The following is a 24,249-nucleotide window of genomic DNA, read 5'->3' on the forward strand; positions in this document are numbered from 1 at the left end:
GAGAGAGAGTTGATTATTATTAGAAAGATGAGAATGTTATGGAAAGGCATGAGATTGGAAAATAAATAATATTAAGTGTTATGGAAGGACATGAGAGAGGAAAATAAATAATAGCAAGTGTCTGCTCTAGAGGTAAAACAGCATACATAAGCAGTATGGTATCACTAAAGTGACAGCTTCTTTTGGTGTAGGCCATTACCACCTGTTAATATATGGAAGTATTAGTGAAATCAGAGTGAGTACATGGTCATACATCCTTTTTGAGGGTTGTGCTGGTGCAGGTACCAGTGTCAAATAGAAATGTTTTAGATTAGTCTTGAAATTGGAGTGTTCACACACACACTGCTTTGCCTCTAGCTCTGTTCATTGGGCATGTGCATAAAAGGGTATACCTGAATGTATTCACTCCACCAGAGGAACTTTACAAAACTAAAAAAAAATCGTGTTGTGAATCACTGTAAGGCAAGTAATGAGATAAAACACACACACACATGTATATATATATATATATATATATATATATATATATATATATATATATATATACACACACACGGGATCCGTACAGATGCTCGACTGCATCTTTCACTGAATCCCAATGTGGTGAGCATAGTTGTGCGAAAGTGCTGTTCACCAAAGCAGCACTTTTGTGTAAGTATGCTTGTTGTTCCGGTCGTACTGCGGTGCGGTAAGGGAAAATTCCCTTTTCCCCACTGTAGTGCAACCTCGGAGTGAGAATATTAAAATAGGGTGTGTGTGGGGAGTGCAGCCCCCCACATCAGGGGGTGGAGGGGGGCTTGCCCCCCTGCATTCAAGTAGATTTTATGTTTTTTTTTTAACATACTTTAACGAAAGTGCTTTTTCGATGAAAGTACTTCCGTTAAAGTGTGTTCAGTGGTAATGGATTCGGGCTTTTGAACTTTCATTCAAAAGTCCTAGATCCAAATACACAGACACACATACACAACGCATACATATATGCACAAGTAGACAAATGTAGACAGACACACTCACATATATGGATGATTTTTCTCTAAGTTATATTTCTATGATAACTGCACATGAAAAGCAAAATATTAACTTCTAGTGAAAGGTCTGACAACTTAACTACCTTTTAATAAATTCTGCTGATTCTGTGGTAGAAAAAAGACATTTTATAAGTTATAGAAAAAGAAAGATGAATGTATTCAAAAGAATGACACTGTATTGAACTAATGTGATAATATATGGTTTGTTGATACTATAAAAGTGAAAAAAAAGTCTGAAAATTCCTCAGATGTACTGAAACAGTTCAAGTCAGTCTATTGGCAAGAAATGTAGAGCTGTACACACCATGTTATTCCATTCTGGCCACAAAAAAAACAGCTACTGGCTAAAAATAATGTTGCTCTGTGTATTTAAAAGTAAGAAATTTCAGTGCTTTTTCAAATAATATCACTTAAATTTTAAGTAAGCTCATTCTTTCAGAATTTTTGGATTGACTGGCTTGTGAGAAGCTAAAATGGTAAAATAAACTCATAATATAAAACCAAACAACTGTATGTGTAAAGAGTCGGTCAGTCACAGAGGAGTTGTACTGAGCCACAGCAAGGAATGTCTCATTGACTATGCTGAATTATTTAAAGGCTTAGGAAGTTTTCCAGGGCAATCATCATCTTCTTTTGGCTTTTCCCGGTTAGGGGTCGCCACAGAGGATCACCTGTCTGCTCATGATTGGCAGTGGAGTTTTATGGTGTTGAGTTGCCAGCCTGGCATCCACACACACACATGCAGTCATTCCTAGGGCCAATTCAGAGTGACCAATCCACCTACAGCATGTCTTTGGGATGTGGGAGGAAACCAGAGCACCTGGAGGAAACCCATGTGACCACAGGGAGGACATGCAGACTACACGCAGTAGGCACTTCAGCTGAGGATCGAACCGCAGAGCCTCTTGTTGTGAGGTGGCAATGCTAACTGCTGCACCACCGCGGCTGCCCAAAGTTTTCCAGGGCAATATTATATACAAATAAAATATGATGTTATGCCAATTACATATACTTTCAAGAAAGTGCAACAAGAGCTAAAGTCAATGCAAAGCTTATGTATCGGTAAAAATCAATTAGCAAAAGCAGATTAGATAAAAAAGTATGATGGTGTAATAAACAAAAAACTGCTGTATTGATATCAGAGATCTTAATAAAGTGCTTAACTGAGAGGTTTATTCACTGCTTACAACTGGAAATATGATCCCAAAAATGCCAAATTTTAAGTTCATGTCAGTGCTAGATACAATCTGTGGATTCTGGCAGGTAAAGCTATATGAACACTTAATACACCATTATTAAGGCACATGTTTCTTAGACTTCTGTCTGGTATTCCATCAGAATCAGAGGTGTTCCAAAGAGCATTTACACAAGTAATTTAAGATATGGAATGTGTTGTAAACCTAATAGAGTATCTATTAATGTCAAGTCGGACAAAAAACAACTACAATAGACTGAAAACTTAAACATACTAAGACAACCAGCGTTGGGAATGATGCAGTATCTTGCAAAAATTTGTGCTTAATATATCTGAGATGATTTTGTCTTGATGGTTCTAAGAATAAGCTGTAGCCTGGGAACTGATGTATGAATATGGAAAGAATTTTTAAATGCTTACAGAACTATTTAAAAATGCTCCAAAATTAAAATACTAGAATGAGAAAAAAGTGGTTGTATTCCAGGTGGACTGCAGTCAGAAGGTATAGAAACTGTGATCCAATAAGAGTAGAACCCATCTCTGTATACATCAAGAGTACTCACATATGCATAAAAGAAGTATGATCCCATAGAAAAGGAACTATTAACAATAGTGTAAGGATGTGAGAAATTACAAGAATATGTCTATGGTAAACAAGCTGAGGTGGAAAAACAGACCACAAACCTTTGCAAAATATATTGAGAAAGTATTTGCACAAGGCACTTCTGAGACTGCGAATGATAGTTTATTTACACATTTATAATTTGGAAATGAAATATAGAACCATGCAAGGAACTACATATTCTAGAAATGCTGAACATAGTCTTCTAGGCAAGAAAACTGTTAGACAAAAACAAATATATATATATATATATATATATATATATATATATATATATATATATATGCTTTAAATAATTCCGCAGTTACCAGCGACAGAAAAAAAAGTAAATGAATTAGATGTAATGACACTGACTTAAGAGATATATTTGCTGACAGACATTATGATAAGTCTGGCATGAGCTAAAGACACCTGTACAGAAATAAATTCAGTCTTAATTTTCATTCAAGCAATAAATAAGCTTTTTTGGGTTTAATGCTGACAAAGTAATAGCTCCAGATTTACTCAAAAAGCTACTCTAGAGATGATATTTGAATCACCTATGGGAACACTAATGTGAAATGAAAGAGCAGTTAAGGTAAACAGTATATCATACAGAAATACCAAGTCATATAGAACAAGTAGTTTGGAGGGTAAATTCAACATTTGCAACGTGTGCCAAAACAAAAATTAAAAAAATAAATAAAGAAAGAAATTATAGCACAGCCAATATAATGTCTGTGGAGCTGAGTGGGCATTGATTTGTTTCACTTCAAAGAAGGCATGTGCCTCATCTATGTAGAGTGTTATTCCATGCACGTAGTTTCTTGCAATAATCAAATTGACAGAGACAACAAATGTAAATGTGATCAGTATGGGTCTACTACATGTGCTTGAGACACATTTACTTGAGACACTCTCCATCATTGCTACTTGCTCTAACTGGCAAATAACAAACAAGAAAAAAGACTGGCTCGACACCGCTATGTGAAGAAAGTTTTTAATAAAAAGTACTCCAACAAAGTAAGCGCTTTTGGGTTCACCAACCCTTCATCAGACAATGAAACACATAAAATTTCACATTTAAAAACAAGCTTCAACCAATCAACTGTTGATATTTGACCCGCCTATTTTGTAATGCAGGTTTTAAAGGTATCTTGTCATTTAAGCCTGGATACCTATGTGAAGTAAGTGTAATGATCCACTTGGATTCTAAAGTCTCTGTATACAATTTAATGTCACCCCCTCTAGCTCCCAATCTAACATTTACAATTGCTTTAAACATAAAAGTATGTGTTGGATTGTTTTCCACATGCTTATATAAAGCATTTTGCTCTACCTTGTTCCTGATACAAGAAAGATGTTGTAGTATTCTAACTTTCAACATGTTTGTTGTCATCCCTACATAATAAGCCATACATTTTTGGCACTAAGCTATATAGACCACATGTGTTGTCCTGCACGTTGCCCTTGCTTTGAAATTAAACCTTCGTCCATCCACTGGATGCAAAAAGGATGGATCCTTGTTTATGCTGGTACATGCTTTACAATTACCACATGGTAATGTTCCAGCTTTGCTCATCCAAATTTTGTTACCAGAGGCTCCCTTCTCTCTACATAACAAATCTTTGAGATTGGTGTTACGTCTGTAAGCAAAACTAGGTGTGTGACCTATGATCTCACATAATCTATCATCCCCCCTTAATATATTCCAATTCCTTTGGACAATGGCCTGAATGTCTATGATGTTACTGCTGTAGGTAAAGAACATCTTAGGTCCATTGGTTTTTCTTTGCTTGGGCAAAGAATGCATTTCGTCCTTATCCCTTCTTAACCAAGGTTTATATTCCTTGGTTCTCCCCTGACCACTGTGATCTATCTTAGCCTGTATCATCCTATCATTGTACCCTCTTTTATTGAAACATGTCCTCAAGTTTTCCACTTCTGTCTCATATTTATTATCTTCTAAACACAATCTTGATGCCCTACATAGTTGTCCTTGTACTATGTTCGGAAAAAGGTGCCGAGGATGCATACTGTCAAATGATAGTAAGTGGTTGGTCCAACAGTCTTTTCTATACAAACTAGAAGAATAACCTCTTGAATCATGTGTGATCCTGGTGTCTAAAAAATCTATTTGTTCTGTGGAGTGGGTCATTGTAAACCTTAAGAACGATGTGGTTGAGTGTAAATACTCCAGAAAATTGTTTAACATTTCCTCACTGCCTCGCCAAAACATAAAAACGTCATCTACAAATCGTGCATAAGCACCTACATATCTTGTCCAGTTGGCATTATTGATGATGGTCTCGGTCTCCCAATAATGTAAGACCAAATTAGCATAAGTGTTGGCACAGGGGGTACCCATTGCCACCCCCTGTGCCTGTCTATAAGCCTGTTGTCCTCCTATAAATACATTATTCTCCAAAACTAGAGACAATAAGGTGCATATCAAAACAACCTCGTTCATCCTCACCATACTGCACAAAACTTGTTTATGGCTTGTATCCATAATTGTTACCTATGACTGTGAAAGGCTTTATGCGTCTAAAGTGACCATGATGGTGTTACCTTGAAGCCTTCTGACTCATATGTCCTTACCATCTGCAAAAAATGTTTTGTGTCCTTCAAAATATTATATATCTTGTCCACATAAGGTCTCAATGTATGTTCCAGCCAAATTGATATGTTTTCCGTGACCCACCTCGACCGAAACAATGGGCCTAAAGGGTGGGTCATACAAGATTTATGAATCTTTGGCAAAGCTTTAAACATTGGAGTTTTGGGTTTGTTTATCAGTAAAAAGTTTAGCAAATCATCATCTATTAACATGTCAAAGTGCAACCTCCGTAAAGCCAAATGCACATCTTCTATCACCCTATGGACAAAGGTGGGATTAATGGGTGTATACGTAGTGCTGTCCGATAACATGGCACTAATCTTGGAGTTGTAAAACTCACTATCTAATACAACCACTGCCCCTCCTTTGTCCGCTGTTTTGATCACAATATCTGCGTTGTTGGATAAACCATGTAAGGCTATCTGTTGTTGTTTAGTAAGGTTGAAATATCTGTTCTGCTCTTGGTTACCAAAATAATGTATCAAATCTTTTTCACAACTTCTTTTAAACATATTCATTGCTGGTGTAAAAGGTGGTACAAGTGTGCTTGGATGTTTTAGTGTTGTATTAAAGCTCACATTGTCTATTCCTACCCCAGTGTTATCATTGTAAACACATTTTAGCGCCAAATTTCTACAAAATAAAGCTATATCAACAACAATCTCATTAAAAACACTTGCCTTTCCTGGAACAAAGGTTAAACCTTTGTTCAAAACGCTCATCTCATCATCATTCAACTGATAAGATGATAAATTAAAAACCATACCATCAGAGTTATTAAAAGTCACTCTTGTGTCCTTCTCTTTTTGTTGGGGTCTCTCCCCTCGCTTAGTGAACACTTCCATGCCCCTCGTTTTTTCACAAAAAAAGCTCCATGCTCCATGCATCCAGCAGAGCGGACTGTACATGAGGGAGAAGGGACCCCTAGCAGTGTGGATTTGACAGCGATGAGTGAGCAAGGAGCACGTCCAAAAACAACACAGGGACGACAACGTTTTTTCGAAAAGCTTCCAGCACCTGTGAAAAAACGAGGGGCATGGAAGCGTTCACTAAGCGAGGGGAGAGACCCCAACAAAAAGAGAAGGACACAAGAGTGACTTTTAATAACTCTGATGGTATGGTTTTTAATTTATCATCTTATCAGTTGAATGATGATGAGATGAGCGTTTTGAACAAAGGTTTAACCTTTGTTCCAGGAAAGGCAAGTGTTTTTAATGAGATTGTTGTTGATATAGCTTTATTTTGTAGAAATTTGGCGCTAAAATGTGTTTACAATGATAACACTGGGGTAGGAATAGACAATGTGAGCTTTAATACAACACTAAAACATCCAAGCACACTTGTACCACCTTTTACACCAGCAATGAATATGTTTATAAGAAGTTGTGAAAAAGATTTGATACATTATTTTGGTAACCAAGAGCAGAACAGATATTTCAACCTTACTAAACAACAACAGATAGCCTTACATGGGTTATCCAACAACACAGATATTGTGATCAAAACAGCGGACAAAGGAGGGGCAGTGGTTGTATTAGATAGTGAGTTTTACAACTCCAAGATTAGTGCCATGTTATCGGACAGCACTACGTATACACCCATTAATCCCACCTTTGTCCATAGGGTGATAGAAGATGTGCATTTGGCTTTACGGAGGTTGCACTTTGACATGTTAATAGATGATGATTTGCTAAACTTTTTACTGATAAACAAACCCAAAACTCCAATGTTTAAAGCTTTGCCAAAGATTCATAAATCTTTGTATGACCCACCCTTTAGGCCCATTGTTTCGGGTCGAGGGTGGGTCACGGAAAACATATCAATTTGGCTGGAACATACATTGAGACCTTATGTGGACAAGATATATAATATTTTGAAGGACACAAAACATTTTTTGCAGATGGTAAGGACATATGAGTCAGAAGGCTTCCAAGGTAACACCATCATGGTCACTTTAGACGTACAAAGCCTTTTCACAGTCATAGGTAACAATTATGGATACAAGCCATAAAACAAGTTTTGTGCAGTATGGGTGAGGATGAACACGAGGTTGTTTTGATATGCACCTTATTGTCTCTAGTTTTGGAGAATAATGTATTTATAGGAGGACAACAGGCTTATAGACAGGCACAGGGGGTGGCAATGGGTACCCCCTGTGCCAACACTTATGCTAATTTGGTCTTACATTATTGGGAGACCGAGACCATCATCAATAATGCCAACTGGACAAGATATGTAGGTGCTTATGCACGATTTGTAGATGACGTTTTTATGTTTTGGCGAGGCAGTGAGGAAATGTTAAACAATTTTCTGGAGTATTTACACTCAACCACATCGTTCTTAAGGTTTACAATGACCCACTCCACAGAACAAATAGATTTTTTAGACACCAGGATCACACATGATTCAAGAGGTTATTTTTCTAGTTTGTATAGAAAAGACTGTTGGACCAACCACTTACTATCATTTGACAGTATGCATCCTCGGCACCTTTTTCCGAACATAGTACAAGGACAACTATGTAGGGCATCAAGATTGTGTTTAGAAGATAATAAATATGAGACAGAAGTGGAAAACTTGAGGACATGTTTCAATAAAAGAGGGTACAATGATAGGATGATACAGACTAAGATAGATCACAGTGGTCAGGGGAGAACCAAGGAATATAAACCTTGGTTAAGAAGGGATAAGGACGAAATGCATTCTTTGCCCAAAGCAAAGAAAAACCAATGGACCTAAGATGTTCTTTACCTACAGCAGTAACATCATAGACATTCAGGCCATTGTCCAAAGGAATTGGAATATATTAAGGGGGGACGATAGATTATGTGAGATCATAGGTCACACACCTAGTTTTGCTTACAGACGTAACACCAATCTCAAAGATTTGTTATGTAGAGAGAAGGGAGCCTCTGGTAACAAAATTTGGATGAGCAAAGCTGGAACATTACCATGTGGTAATTGTAAAGCATGTACCAGCATAAACAAGGATCCATCCTTTTTGCATCCAGTGGATGGACGAAGGTTTAATTTCAAAGCAAGGGCAACGTGCAGGACAACACATGTGGTCTATATAGCGGAGTGCCAAAAATGTATGGCTTATTATGTAGGGATGACAACAAACATGTTGAAAGTTAGAATACTACAACATCTTTCTTGTATCAGGAACAAGGTAGAGCAAAATGCTTTATATAAGCATGTGGAAAACAATCCAACACATACTTTTATGTTTAAAGCAATTGTAAATGTTAGATTGGGAGCTAGAGGGGGTGACATTAAATTGTATACAGAGACTTTAGAATCCAAGTGGATCATTACACTTACTTCACATAGGTATCCAGGCTTAAATGACAAGATACCTTTAAAACCTGCATTACAAAATAGGCGGGTCAAATATCAACAGTTGATTGGTTGAAGCTTGTTTTTAAATGTGAAATTTTATGTGTTTCATTGTCTGATGAAGGGTTGGTGAACCCGAAAGCGCTTACTTTGTTGGAGTACTTTTTATTAAAAACTTTCTTCACATAGCAGTGTCGAGCCAGTCTTTTTTCTTGTTTGTGCTTTATTTTGGACTGGTAGACTTTGGCTACAGCACGGAGCATTGACTGTTTTCATTCTAACTGGCAAATGCTCTAACTCTCAACAGACCAATTCCTGTGAACTACCACTAAGCTAACTATCCCTCCCAGAACACAAACCCTAAAAACAACTCCCCAACCCTAAAATCTGGCACAGGGATACTGGATTCCTCATCATTAGCCAACTTGCTTGAGGAATCCCTGAGCCCTTTCTTAAAACTTGACTTTAGTGTGAGTGTTAGGGGTAGCATGCTATCCTGAGTGTAAATTAATTCATGAATGTGCCATGACAGCAGTTCATAACCTTTCATTGTCATCAACAACCCAAGCCTAATCTAATACATACTGACGTACTTACCATCAAGACTTAACAAATTATTAGTTTCATTTTACTGTTTCCCATACATTACTCACTGTTTTAACCAATATTATCTTCTCTCCTCTGCTTCTCCCAGTATGCTTTCAAATGACCCCATATAGCCTTCATTTTAAATCTAGATTTAGCCGTTAACTTTCTTGTCTCAGTCACATAAAGCTCTCTCGAAAGATTTAAAACAGTGCCAGCCCTTCACAGTTCATCTTTTTTACATTTCTTTTGTTATCCCTTTTTAACAGCAATCTTCAACAGGCATATCAGTGAATATTTATAGCCATATATCTGCCCTTTAATCAAAAATAAAGGGTCTGTAAAAACTACCAAGGGGCTGAATAAGTCTGTTAAGATTTGTTTATCTTCCTTATACATCCCTAGAAATGGACAGTCTCAAAGTATGTGATATCAATTACCCACTACTCTGCCCTTACACATCCAACATTCTCTGTCCTACCCCACATTAATCCTGGCTATCCTTGCTGGTGTGAAAAAGAACTTAAATGAAAAACTGACATCCAAAGAAACCTATATTTTCTATATTTTGTGAAGTACATGGTTAGATTTATTATATGTCCCCAATTACTTTCATTTGTGTGACAATGAAGCACATTTTCTCAGCTTAACATATTTCTGTTTGCTCTGTTCCTTCAACTCTGCATACATATTTTGTGCATCTTACTTAGAAATCCTTTTCCTCTGGGTACCCCATGCTTTGCTTCCATTTTCCAATTAATCAGTTCAGTTTGTTCATCTCTTGATTCTTGGTGAAAGATTTCAATTAGTTCATAGGTTGGTACTAGGCTATCTTAATATCTAATTCCAAACTAAAAAGTAGGACACACAGCCAATCCAACAGGAAAAAACAACAAGAAAAACCTAGCCAAGCTAGAGTTTGCACTGTATGATTCCTTGAAACCTCTTGTGAAGAGGATTATAGGATATTGCAAATGACTCCCCTTAAGGACACCAGGGGTTTCAGCTGTATGAAGATTCTGAATGCCCAGCCTTGACGGGAAATAACACATAATTTCAGAAGGTAAAAATGAGCAGATATCAACAATAATCAAAGCCAATTACTTGCTAAATACTCGTTCAATGTGTTTACTTTAAAACATATAGTTAATGCCCTCCATCAGTCAATAAAAAAACTCAATCAACTGCTTGAAGAATCAAGATGGAACCCTGCTAATAAGACCACCATTTATTCCTGCCTTAGATGACAAATCATTTTCAAATTTCTGCAAACCAATTGGATAACATAGGTTGCAAGAAATAATACTTCATATACAGTTTTCAACAAGAAACTCAAAGACACTTATTAGAAATCTACAAATGTCAGTGCTTTAATGGCCCAGGTTAAATCGGAATGATTTATATTAGTAACACTGTCTGGAAAAGAATAACAACGTTTTTTTCTATTACCAACAAGATTATAACCTGCTTGATAAAGCTCCTTGCAGAGGACATAAATACAGCTGTGTCACATTATTGTTTTCTATAAAGTGTACATACAGAAGATGAAATATATGCATGCAGTGTATGTCTGCTGGCTAATTACAAAAAGTTAAAAAAGCTGTGCATAAAAGATGTCTATATATTGTCATATGTAACATATTATATCTATTAAAATGGTAAAAAAACAGATGTCCTTTTTATTAGAAACACCAATAATACCAAGTCATTATTAAAGTTCAAAAATATGAAAACATGTCAAATATCTAAAGAGAATCCATCCAATGTTTACAACCACTTCTAACACAAACTTATCATATAAACATCAAAGTAGACAGAGTTTAATTACATAACTGCATGTCTAAACCATGACTAGATCAACATTTTCGTTTATAGCTAAGTGTAAAAAATGTTTCTTCCAATTAACAAGTATAATTTCTCACTAACCACAGTGTGACTCCATAAGAGAATTGTATATAAAATATAGCTAGTCTGGGTTTGAATACCCACCAGCCAGAATACAATATCACAATCTCCTGTTAAGTGCAGTTGGGTAGCTAATCTCTTACCATCAAAACATACTGTCATAAGTGTTGTGCTTTTGGGCAGCACCATGTAAAATAGAAGTAATTAGTCACAAAGGCTGGGCAATGCAAACAAAAGGAATTATACCACTGTGATTATTTACAGACCCTCTTTGGGGTAATATGCCAACAGTGTGACATTTTCATGTAGATATATATAGACAATGCAGTTAGTCTCCTCTCCATAATGTTTTTGATATACCATTCCCACTGTGTATTGTTGATGATTTGGGAGTACCATGCCACCCATTTCTGTTGTAAGTACCAATATTTTTCTCGCATGGAATGGCATGCACATGGCACGTTTGAAACATACTACCACCATTAAGTATACCCCACTAAAGGGTAGGGTTTTTATAATGGTCAGTGGCCAAGATTCCTCTTGTTTATCCTTTCCCCTCCATCATGATTATGGCTTCGATTTGTAGATATTGCCCTCATTTTATCTCCACATTCAGGTACTGGTCTTTTAGCTCATACCCTTAAACCAATTAGAAGGTATGTCCCAAAGAACACTACTCTTAAACCAATCTATCATAAAGATTGCTGGCTGATCTGACTGGCTCATTATTCCAAAGTAAGGTGTAGGTTAAAATGTTTAATGTGCTATGATGTTTGATCCCGCCTCCTTTCTGAAATATTCTTCTAAACTTACTGGGCTCTAAATTTTGTAGGAAGGTGTATCCACCATGGACTTCAATTTCCTTACACAGAGTTCTGGAAGAACCCAAACTAGGGTTTGGTTTGAATGCATTGTCTCAATTTATGAAAGAAGGACTGACACACCATTGCAAACAAATCAGGAGCCCTTGGAGAATGCTGTCATAGTTTCATAGTTTAGTACTAGGCTATCTGCCCTGGGGCATTTATAAGCCTAGCCATAGTGATGTGGCTTTTGCCACCCCATGTAATGGTACAAAAGTGTACAGAGTAGATTTAGAATACTGTGCCTCTGTCTAGTAGTGACACACTAAAGACCCCCTTACATAATATAATTAGTTTACTGTGCCTCTGTCTAGTAGTGACACAGAGATGACCCCTGGGTAAACCTACGATCTCCCATCCACTCGTCAAGATTTCTCTTGAAGAGAGTCAGTGAGGGGCTCTGCCTAACATGAACTGGGATTCTGTTCCAGGGTATGGGAAGCCTCTGAGTTATGAATCTGTCCCTCCAGCATGTCCTATTCATATTTGTGCTGAGGTTTAAATCTTTAGCTCTCGTGGTTCTGATGGATTTGGATTTTTTGAGGTGGAGCATGTCCATCAATTCCTGATTGGACATGGCCTTGTACGTCGGGCACAGATCACCTCTGAGCAGGTGGTATGCTACAGAATAGAGCTGGAGTTTCTTTAGTCTGGCAGCATATGACATATGTTGGAGACCCTTGATCCTCTTGGTGAGGTACTTTTGGGGTCTCTCTAGTTGTTGCAAGTGCCGGGTGAGGTACATACCAAATGGGGCATTGTACTCAATCATGGGCCTGATAAGGGAGGAGTATAGGGGTACAATGACCTCCTTTGATCTGGATGTGAATCCCTTCATGATAAGGTGGGCAAGGTAGAAAGTCTTTCTAACCACTTTGGCAACGTGGGTGTCAAATGAGAGGTCACTATCGACTTGGGTCCCCAGGTCTCTGATTACTTTTTCCGTACTCAGTGGGTTACTGTCTATGTGATAATTTGTGGGTACTTTGTTTTTCCCAAAGGGGATGACTATACATTTTTTGGCATTTGGTTTAAGGCCATGACTCCGGCACCAGTTGTCCGTTTCAGTGAGGCCTTTCTGTAGGATGTAAGTGTCAGCTGGTGTATCGACTATGGTGCCTAGTTTGCAGTCATCTGCGAACTTTGTAAGCCACAACCCTCCCATGTTTGCTTTCACATCTGAGAAATAAATGCCGAACAAGAGGGGTCCCAGGACAGAGCTCTGTGGGACACCACTTGTGACTGGCTTTGAGTCTGACATGGCTCCAGCAATTTTGACTTTATGGGTTCTATCCTTTAGCCAGTTTGCCACCCATCTTGTGACATATGGATTTACATTTAAGCTGTTGAGCTTGTCTATGATGCCAGAGTGGGGTATTGTGTCGAAAGCTTTAGCCAAGTCCAGGTAAGCTGTATGGACTGCTTTGCCCTCGTCAATGACTCTAGTGACTGTTTCAAAAAAGTCAACCAGGTTCAAAATGCAGGATCTGCCATTTACAAAGCCGAACTGGGTGGGATCAAGTGTCTGTAAGTCTCCAATGTCTCTGTTTATGAGTTCCATAATGATTCTTTCCATAGCTTTGCAGACCAGGCTGGTTAAGCTTATGGGGCGGTAGTTACCAGGGTCTGTAGAGGTGCCTCCTTTGTGGAGTGTGACTACTGTTGCTGTATGCCAGTGTTCAGGTACATATCCTGTAGTAAGACTAAGGTTAAATAGCATTTTTATGTGCGGGTTTAGCTCCTCTTGGAGTTCACGTAGCACGCAACCCGGGATACCGTCAGGTCCCATTGATGCTGTGTTTTTAGCTTTGCTGAGGGCGGTTCTCACCTGGACATCTGAGATGACAGGGAGGTTACATTCAGCTGGGATAAGTATTTCTTCTTTTGGGGGTGAGGGAGAGGAGAAATTTGCACTGAACCTGTCTGCCAGAATGTTGGCAATATCTGTGGGTTCAGTGTATTTTTTGTCATTGTGAACTAACTCTGAACATATCTGAGGGTTTCCACCCAGGTTTCTAACATAGCTGAAGAAGGCCTTGTGGTTATCTTTAGTGTCCATAGCGATTTTTCTCTCAAAGTTGGCCTTGGATGTTTTTATGAGAGAACGTAGCTTTCTACTAGTGCTGATCAGAGATGCCTTCTCTTTATGGGATTTTGCTCTGTTGTGCAGTAGCTTCCTTCTTTAGTTATACAATTTGTTTATGGCTGGGGTCCACCAGACAGGACACCTGCCCTTGGTGGAGATGGTCTTGGTTTTATTTGGGATTGCATGATCCATGCATTCTTGGAGATGTCCGTAGAAAGCATTTGTGAAGGATTCTGCATTGTGGGATGTGGTTTCCACTGGCCCACTGGGCTTAAAGGATGCCATCTCAGTTTTAAGAAGTATAAAGTCGGCTTTTGAGAAGTTTTTCACTGTAGTCTTTTGTGTTGGGGGTGGAGGTGGGATATGTATATCTGGGGTGATTAGTTTGTGGTCAGATCTCACTAGTGAGGGATATACTTCCGGTGTGGAGCACTTTGTCCCCATGTTTATGATGATCAGGTCTAGTATGTTATCTCCCCTTGTGGGAGAGGTGACTAGCTGTTCCATTGCATTTGAATTTATGAATTCTAGGAACCTTTGGGCTAGGGTGTTTGAGCTAGAATAATGCACCCAATCTATGTTAGGGTAGTTGAAGTCTCCCAATATGATGGTGTTTGGTGAGACATTCATATCTTCCAATGTCTTCAGGAAGGCTAAATGGGGTTCCTGAGATTAGGAGGGTGGTCTGTAACATGCTACTAGTTGTATAGCAGTTTTGCCTACGGTTAGTTGCACCTGGATGGTCTCTGATGCTTCATGTGTTGCCACTAACCTGGAGGTGTGGGTGTCCTTGATGAATATGGACACTCCCCCCTCCCTTTTTGGTTTGGCCCGAGTTTTGGGGCCGAAAAGCATGATACGAGGTATAGCTTGGTAGTGCTGGGGTGCTCTCAGGAGCCTTGAACCAGGTTTCAGTTACTGCACAGACATCGATGTTCTCCATACTGAGGAGTGCTTCGAGAGCCTGCATCTTGAGATTTAGACTTCTGGCGTTGAGCAGCATTACCCTTAATTTTTTTCCATTTTTGTTTTCTAAGGAGGTGGGTTTGTCTTTTGAGCCTTGCCTAAAAAAGGCACTATGGGGGAGACAAGAGCCTTAGCCAATATCCGGAAGCCCAGTGGTGACAGATGCAAGCCGTCCCTTGCGAAGCAGCGTGGCTTGTCCAGCATGTCATCCCAAGCAGACAGACATTGGATCCCCCTAGAATGACACCAGTATTTGAGCCAATTATTAGCTGATCATCTTGTCTTTGTATTGTGGTATCATTCTTGGTGAGGGCAAGATGCTGCTCAGGGTCAGGGTCATACCAGCCTGGGCTACATAATCAGAGAGCTCCTCTATGTCTCTTTTCATGTAGCCCAGGGAGGTACGTCTCAGGTCATTCACGCCAGCATGGACAATGACGGAGTAATATTTGTACTTGCTTTGGAGTGACCTGAGTGCATGTGTTATGTGGAAGATCCTAGCTCCCGATAGGCAGCTCACCATTACCCTCTCCATGTTCAACCTGGTAAGCGGAACGTCAGTGTGTCTGACTATAGAGTCACCTATTACTAGTGTATCAGGCATGGTGTTTGACCTTCAGGGCTGTGATTGTTTGACACACTGATTTATTGAAGTATGTGTTGCATGTGTTATGTTTTGAGGTGGTGGATTTTTGGGTGTCTGCTTTGGGAGCCTCTGTTGTTTTGGTAAGTTTTTTGTTAGAGCCTCTGAGTATGTCTTTGTGTTATTATGTGTTTGGTTTGCAGTTGTGATAGGTCTATGTGAGACTGGGTTTGGTGTGTGTGTGGTTACCTTCTCCTCCTGTCTGGTCTTGCCAGTCCAGAGTTGAGACAGTTCAGCCTCCAGTTTGGCTATATAGTTGCATCTCTCACATGTATTTGTGTTTGTTGGGAGGAGGAGAGGGTTGTCTGTGTACATGAGACAATTGTAGCATTGTCTCAAGATTCCCAGATTAACCAGCTGAACCGGAGAGGATGCTAGTAATCTACCACTCGACATGCTAGAATATTATAAGGGAGTGCTGTGCCTTTAAGGGAAGTGGGTATTCACAGGGAAGGTAGGTGGATGTAGTGCTTACTTTAGTTAGCGAGTGCTTACTTAGAAGAGAGGTTTTGAGAACAAGTGCTAGGCTTATAATAAAGCGATTAGACTGATTATTATAAGAGTAGAGCTTTCTTAAGGGAAAATTTGAAAAGCAGACTTGGCGGAGCCAGAAAAAGTTTAACCTTGTTTAACCGGCACTGCGCTATGCGCACAAATGCACAAAGCCGTGCAAACGCTGATTTTAAACAGGGAACTCCAAAAGAGCTAGAAATGGTCCAAAACAACCAATTACTACAAGCTCTTGTGCTGAGGTCACTCCTTCAAGGACAGATAAGCTGCTCAAGGCTCCCCACTCCCACTGGTAAGCAAAGAAACTTCCTTCTATCCAAGTAAGGCAATGGACAACACAAGAACTACACCACAGCCCAGAATACAGCAAAGCCTGTATACTGGTCTAAACTAGTCCAGGAGAGGCGGGAAAACAAGGATATTTTTTTGTTTTTGAGATAGAAAGCACACAGAAATGCAGGAAACAGTAATAAATCAGTTACACAGGCTAGCACACTTTAGTGGGCAGCCTCAACAGTTAATTTTAACAAACAAACAAACAACTTTCGACCAATTTTCGACTAAATGAAACTTTAAGTGCAGATAATATATAATGCAACAAACAGTTAAAAAAACAGTTTAAGCTTGTTCAAAGTAAGCAAGAGAAGGTATTTCAGGTAAAAAACAGCAAAAAATACTTAAATCAGGAAAGTAGCTGCTTTTCTCAGTTCTCTGCTGCTAGGACCACTCTGCAGAACCACGAGGAGCTGTTGCTGAGTAGTATAGCCAGAAAAAAACGCTCAGAGGCGGATTTTAAACAGGGAACTTCAAAAGAGCTAGAAATGGTCCAAAACAACCAATTACTACAAGCTCTTGTGCTGAGGTCACTCCTTCAGGGACAGATCGGCTGCTCAAGGCTCCCCACTCCCACTGGTGAGCAAAGAAACTTCCTTCTATCCAAGTAAGGCAATGGACAACACAGGAACTACACCACAGCCCAGAATACAGCAAAGCCTGTATACTGGTCTAAACTAGTCGAGGAGAGGCAGGAAAACAAGGATATTGTTTTCTTTTTTTTGTTTTTGAGATAGAAAGCACACAGAAATGCAGGAAACAGTAATCAATCAGTTACACAGGCTAGTACACTTTAGTGGGCAGCCTCAACAGTTAAATTTAACAAACAAACAAACAACTTTCGACCAATTTTCAACTAAATGAAACTTTAAGTGCAGATAATATATAATGCAACAAACAGTTAAAAAAACAGTTTAAGCTTGTTCAAAGTAAGCAAGAGAAGGTATTTCAGGTAAAAAGCAGCAAAAAATACTTAAATCAGGAAAGTAGTCGCTTTTCTCAGTTTTCTGCTGCTAGGACCACTCTGCAGGACTACGAGGAGCTGTTGCTGAGTAGGTGATCACACTAGGTACATACCATAGTAGATGTAGTACAGAATATACATTTTCAGTGCCTGTATAATATTAAGGAATATCAACCGAGTTGATGCCAGATATAATACTTTGTCTCATATTAGTTTCAGTAATTTAGTCGTACCGATAGCAACAACATTTTATAACCAAAGCACCATATGTATTCCTACATAAGAATGCTCACTAACAGCCTTCAGGGGGATTGTAGCATCCCCTGTCTTAGTGATACAACAGCTTTGACTTAATGAGAATACTGCAGACTTGGTAAAAATTTGGAATTTGAAAGCCCTTTGCTAAATAAGTGTACTACTGCTCCTATATTTTTGAATTGGGTCCTTAATCCAAATAGTACAATCATCTGTGAACCACATAAAGAATGGAGCTGGGATTTCTCTTAGTTTAACTATGCAATTATCAAAACGAATTTTTGGACACAGGTCTAAGACACACACAGCCACTACACATAGTTAAGGGGATAGAGGGCATCCCACTCTTGCCCCCTTTGGAGCTCTATTTTAGAGGATGGTTACTTGACATAGAAGACTTGGGCTATTAAGGGAGTGTATAAAATAAATAAGGAAATAAAGGTTAGCAGGAATCCAAAGTTATGCATCACTTGCCATAAATATTCCTGGTAAGTGGTGTCAAATGCTTTAACACAATACACCAGCATTATGCTTGTGTTAGTACTGTTTTGCATGCAATGTGTTTAAATATTTGACTAGAGGTGCACTAGATCAGGAGTGCCAGCCTGTTCTTTAATAAGTCCCAAATGATTCTGTCTGATATAGTGAGGTAATACATTTTCTAATCTACTGTCTAAAACTTTACAAAATACATTAAACTTAGTTTGCAGTAATGAGATGAGCTGGTATTTTGCTGGATCAGGTTCAGGGAACATTTGCACTTTGACACAGTTTACATTTTCTGGGAAGTGTCTCTGCTTTAAGACTTCCAAGAAATAGTGACATAGTGCAGTGACCACTCTGTCCCTAACACATTTATAGAAATCTGTTGACAGATCAGCTACTCCTGGTGTTTTCCCGGTAAGTAAGGATTCTGTTGCTCTTATTATCCTGGCTGTATTGAAATTTACTTTAAAAAGTGGGCTTCTTCTGCTGTAATTTTAGGGAAGGACTACCCCTTCCATCAGCCACCTCATTTGACTTAGTTCTTTGGACTTAGGACCTCTTGTGTTTACAAAATAGTTATATAGTATCAAGATCCTATTAATTTTTGTTACTTCAGACCGTAGTGCACATGCGGCATCATGCAGAGGCACAGTGGCGGCTGGTGACTTCAAATCAAAGGGGGGCTGCAGGAGACAGCTGAATGGGTGTGGTCAACGGGAATGGGTGTGGCCAACTAGAAAGGGGAGGAGCTATGCTCAAAACCACAAAAACTAACTAAATACACTGCCGTGGGTGCCAAACCATCATTATGAGGAGTCCAATCAAGACAAAATGAAGTGTAGAAGAATAAAAATATTTTGCTGCATTGGCTGCATGACAGCTTACTTAATATCTAGATGGAAACAAAAAGGTTGTGAGGCATGAAAAAATAAATTTCTTTTTTAAATACATTAATGGAATGCCAGTCAAAATCAAGTATAAGAAAAACAAGCAGCACTCAAACTCAAACCACTTCTTGCACTGCAGTTCTAATTTATATTCAGCTTTATTAAAGTACCAAGTAACATGCTGAAAGTAGAAATCTCTGATGCCCCCACTTGTAAAAATGTTCCTTATCCCAAAAAAGACTTGCTGCCTGACAACTATCTACTTGTTTCATAGGGAAAACATGATCAAAGTAAAAAATGAAAAGCAAACAAGAAATAAGCTCAAGATACATTGCTTAAAAGGATTACTATACAGGTTATGGACCACACGATTGGCATTCTGTTTAGTTTATGGGTAAAGCCTGCAGAGATGACTGAAGTCTCCAAGTGTAATAAGCTTCTTAAAATAATGTAATCCTGTCCCTTATTACAAATACTGTCATATGCATTTCAATACCAAAGGCTTATACATTATCTAGTTAAGTATTCTCTACATGGTAACAAAAGAAAGCCTTTCAATGTTGACAATTCTTTAACAGTATGCTTATTAAAGCTTACTTGCATCTTACAATCTCAGCTAAGCTTACCTGATGGCCATTAAAGTATTGCTACTTAAACACAGAGCAACAGGCACTTTGAGTAATAAGCATAAATCAACAGTACAAAAAATTACAGAAACCAGACCATTCTGCAAAAATCAAGGACAGATGAAAAGCCACTGTAGTACTTGTGTCTACCTTGGATGGGGGGGGGGGATACTCTGCACATTTACACTGCATAACTACTCCTTGCTTTGCTTCGACACATCCAGAGTCACTACATGGGGGAGTGGGGTGCAACAAGTATGTCACAATTTGAAATGTCTCTGGCTGACTGTGATGACCCTGACATTTGTCATACCTCTCAACCTCAGAGCAAGAAATCTGGACAAAGCCATACAAAGAAGTGGGACAAAGGCCCAAAAATAAGGACAGTTTTTAAAATATTGTTCTTATAAACTTAGAAAGATAATAGAATAGGTCTTACATAAGTATGAATTTTCTGAATGGTATGAAATCTGAAACTCAAATGTCTGTCATTATTTTCTAACTTCAGTCTTTAATGGTTTGTCACTAATTTGCCAAACAAAAAACACAATTTTATGAAAAATGGACCAGAAATGTGATGTAAAAATATAAAATAGCCACACAATACAGCTGGGAACCTGTCAAAGAAGGGACACTTTAATATTAGTACTGCTAACTTGAGCAGCTGACAAAATAAAAGAATCTACATGCATTTCTGAAATAAAAGTAATCTATAACTCTAATTATTACAGTTATTTCTTAATTGTAAACCCTCCATGTTTTCTTCCAAAATTGCTATTTTGCAGAGGGATTATTAGGGGAAGAGCAACATTTTGAGCCAAAATCAGGGACAGTTGAGAGGTTTGGCTATGCCTAATTCTATAAAGCAATTTATTTGCATGTACCTCTCAACCTGCTAATGCAATAAATTTGTACAAGGACAAATATATTGGGGGAACATATAAACAGTACTAAAAATTGATCTTCTATAAACTGAGACAGTTGATAGAACAACAGGTCTTACTTTAGCATGCATTTTTCTGAAGGTTATGAAGTCTGAAACTCGGTGTGTCATTGTTTAGTGACAATTCCTAAATGATTTGCCAGAAAACCACACATTTTATGAGGAACAAACCAAAAATAAGAAGCAAAAATCTATTCATTCTTTGAGAATCTGGACAGTTGGGAGGTATAGTTCAGCTGGGGCTGTCTAAGTTTGCCGCCCTTCCCCCTCACAAAATCATGGTCGAATGGAGCCTCCCCCTGCAGCCATTCCAATGATCCATTACTTGGCTATTTCACTCCATTTACCATAAACACTAATGAGCATACTGATTTATTTCTATGATGATTTGGACTTCATTTGAAAGTTTTATTTTGCATTTTACAGCACAAACACTAAGACATCTGCTAAACAAACTTAGCATTAAAACTTCTGTGCCCTTGAAACTCACATTCATTGAAACAGCATTGAAACCCACATTCAAAGAAAATACATTTTACCAGTGGCAGATAAAGATTAATTCTGGGCTGTTTTCAAATCATAGGCCCCTTGCATATGAAACATACATGTGCTCTTTGATACACCTTCCTATTGTTTTGAACATTTTTCCAGTAAACAATGAAACAAAACGCATGCACCAATAATGACAAAACTGCCCAATTCAGAACATTTCCATCATAAAAGACTACTCAAACTTCTACAGTCCACCATTATCAGTAAATATGCACAATTCTGCAGTCCACCATTATCAGTAAATATGCACAATCTCTGAAGAAGTAAAAAAATATCTAAATGCCACATTAAATAAATCTGTAACTAATGAAGATGTTGCTGCTAGCAAACACCTTTATATTTCATGATTTCATCAAAAAGTAAAGTGCCTGATGCCCCTGAGAAATAAATTGCCTATATTACATTAAAAATAAGCTAGTAATATTGCAATAGGAAATGAATGGATGGCAAACTGATAACAGGCTCATAGTTAGTATCTTAAGTTTTTCAGTATGGCAGCATTCACCCCTTGTGGGAATAGAACCAACAATATTCTACATCTAAAGCAAGTACACAACCGGCTTTATAGAATTAGGCAGAGCCAAACCTCTCAACTGTCCCTGATTTTGGCTCAAAATGTTGTTCTTCCCCTAATAATCCCTCCGCAAAATAGCAATTTTGGAAGAAAACATGGAGGGTTTACAGTTAAGAAATAACTGTAATAATAAATGTTGTGCTATTAACAATGTAAGCAGCATTAAACTTCAATTCCCCTGCAGCTCTCAGCTGCTTGTAAAATCTACTCAATACTCAACTGAATCTCAACTTCGCAGCACAAGAAATCTGGAAAAAGCCAAATTTATTAGGGGGGGGGGTCAAACGGCCAAAAACCAGGGACACATTAAACATTGCTTGTATAATCTTGGAAAAGTTGCTAGAATAAAATGCTGTGTTACCACCATACATTTTACTGCCAAAGTCCCTGTGCAAAAGCGTCATAGCACCATACTACTATGCCAAATCACCTGCTTTGTGAAAGAAAAATGCTGTGTTACCACCGTACATTTTACTGCCAAGGTCCTTGTGCAAAACAGTCAGAGCAACATACCACTACGCTAAATCAGCTGCTTTGTGAAAGAGAGGAAGACTGAAACATAAATGGCTATCATTTAATGAATTCAGTTCTCACCGTAGCTGTCAACCTCTTAGCACAAAACACCTGGACAAACCCAGTAATGAGGGAATACAGCCCTCAGGCATATTCAGTGAATTCAGTTCTTGCCATAGTTGTCAACCTTAGCACAAAAAAACTGGACAAAGTCAATAATGGGGTAATACAGTCCCAAAAGTGTTACTATGTATTTTCTGAAGAATATGAAGTCTGAAATTCAAATGCCTGTCAATTTTACTATGTATTTTCTGAAGAATATGAAGTCTGAAATTCAAATGCCTGTCAATTTTACTTCTGATGGAACAAAAACAATTTTCAGCAGAGGCCCAGGGAGAAATACTGCAGACACATGTCTTTGTAAAATGGCAGGACACCAGAGCAAATCCACACAAACACAGGGATGAGATGCAGACTCCACACAGAAGGCACCCCAGCCAAGAATCAAACCAGAAAACCTATAGCTGTAAAGCAACAATGCTACCACTGCACCATCAATATGTAAAGAGTTCAACATTCATAAACCTGAAGTCTGAAATTCAAATGCCTGTCAATTTTATTTAACATTTGTTAATCAGGACAGTCTGACTTGGAACAAAAAAACAATTTTCAGCAGAGGCCCAGGAAGAAATAATGCAGACATGTCTTTATAACATGGGAGGACACAAAAGCAAACCCACACAAACACAGGGAGAAGATGCAGACCCCACACAGAAGGCACCCCAGCCAAAAATCAAACCCAAGAACCTACAGCTGTAAAGAAACAATGCTACCAGTGTACCATCAAATATCAAGCATTGCAATATTTAGAAACCACAGATATTATGAGGAACAGATCAGATAAAATATGAGGCAAAAATCTGCATTTTTTTTTTGCAAATGGTGGTGGGTAGGGAATTCAGGTCCTTAACACCACCATACAAGGTACAGGGTTCAAGCCTGAGTACCTCTACCCACCACCATTGGTTAACTGGGGCATTACACACACATTTCAGTTGCATAACTTTCCTCCATTTTTTAGTTAACCCAAGTGGTTTTCTTTTTTACTTCAGGCCTCTGTTTTAAAGCATGCAACAAAACAGTTTTGGTTTTGTTACACACTTCACTAATTTTATTAACAGCATGCATTGCCTTGTGTGTAAGCAAATCAGTGTTTTTTTTTTTTTAACTTGATTTGCTTACACACAAGGCAATGCATGATACATAGATTAATTTCATTTAATCCTGACAGCTCACAGCTGCCATGAACATTACTGTAGACTCTTCAGTGTTTTTTTTTTAACTTGAAGAGGCTACACAGTAATGTTCATGGCAGCTGTCAGGATTAAATGAAATTAATCTATGTATCATGAACACGTTTTATGTTCATTCAGATATAAACAAATTGACAGTTAAAAATAAAAGATGCAGTTGGCTAGGACAATAAAAAATAATATAAATTACCACCAAGAAGAAAACTCTCTGTAGTGTAGTGTACTCTACTCTTCTCTTACTCTCCTCTGTTCTTCTTCTTCTTCTTCTTCTACTCTCTACTTCTTTCTTCAGTTCTTGTTCTTCTATCTTCTTCAGCACAGGCTACAGCTGAGCTGACAAAATATAGGCTGCCCAAAAAATAAAATAAAAAAAAATAGAAATCCAATTCCAAATGAATCCTTCCCTTGCGATTGACTCAATCAGTCCACACTGTCTTCTAACTGATTGATTCTCGCTCTTTT

The sequence above is a fragment of the Protopterus annectens genome, chromosome 6.part0 (assembly GCF_019279795.1).
Source record: "Protopterus annectens isolate FY-2018-M chromosome 6.part0, PAN1.0, whole genome shotgun sequence".
In the NCBI taxonomy this organism is placed as follows: domain Eukaryota; kingdom Metazoa; phylum Chordata; order Ceratodontiformes; family Protopteridae; genus Protopterus; species Protopterus annectens.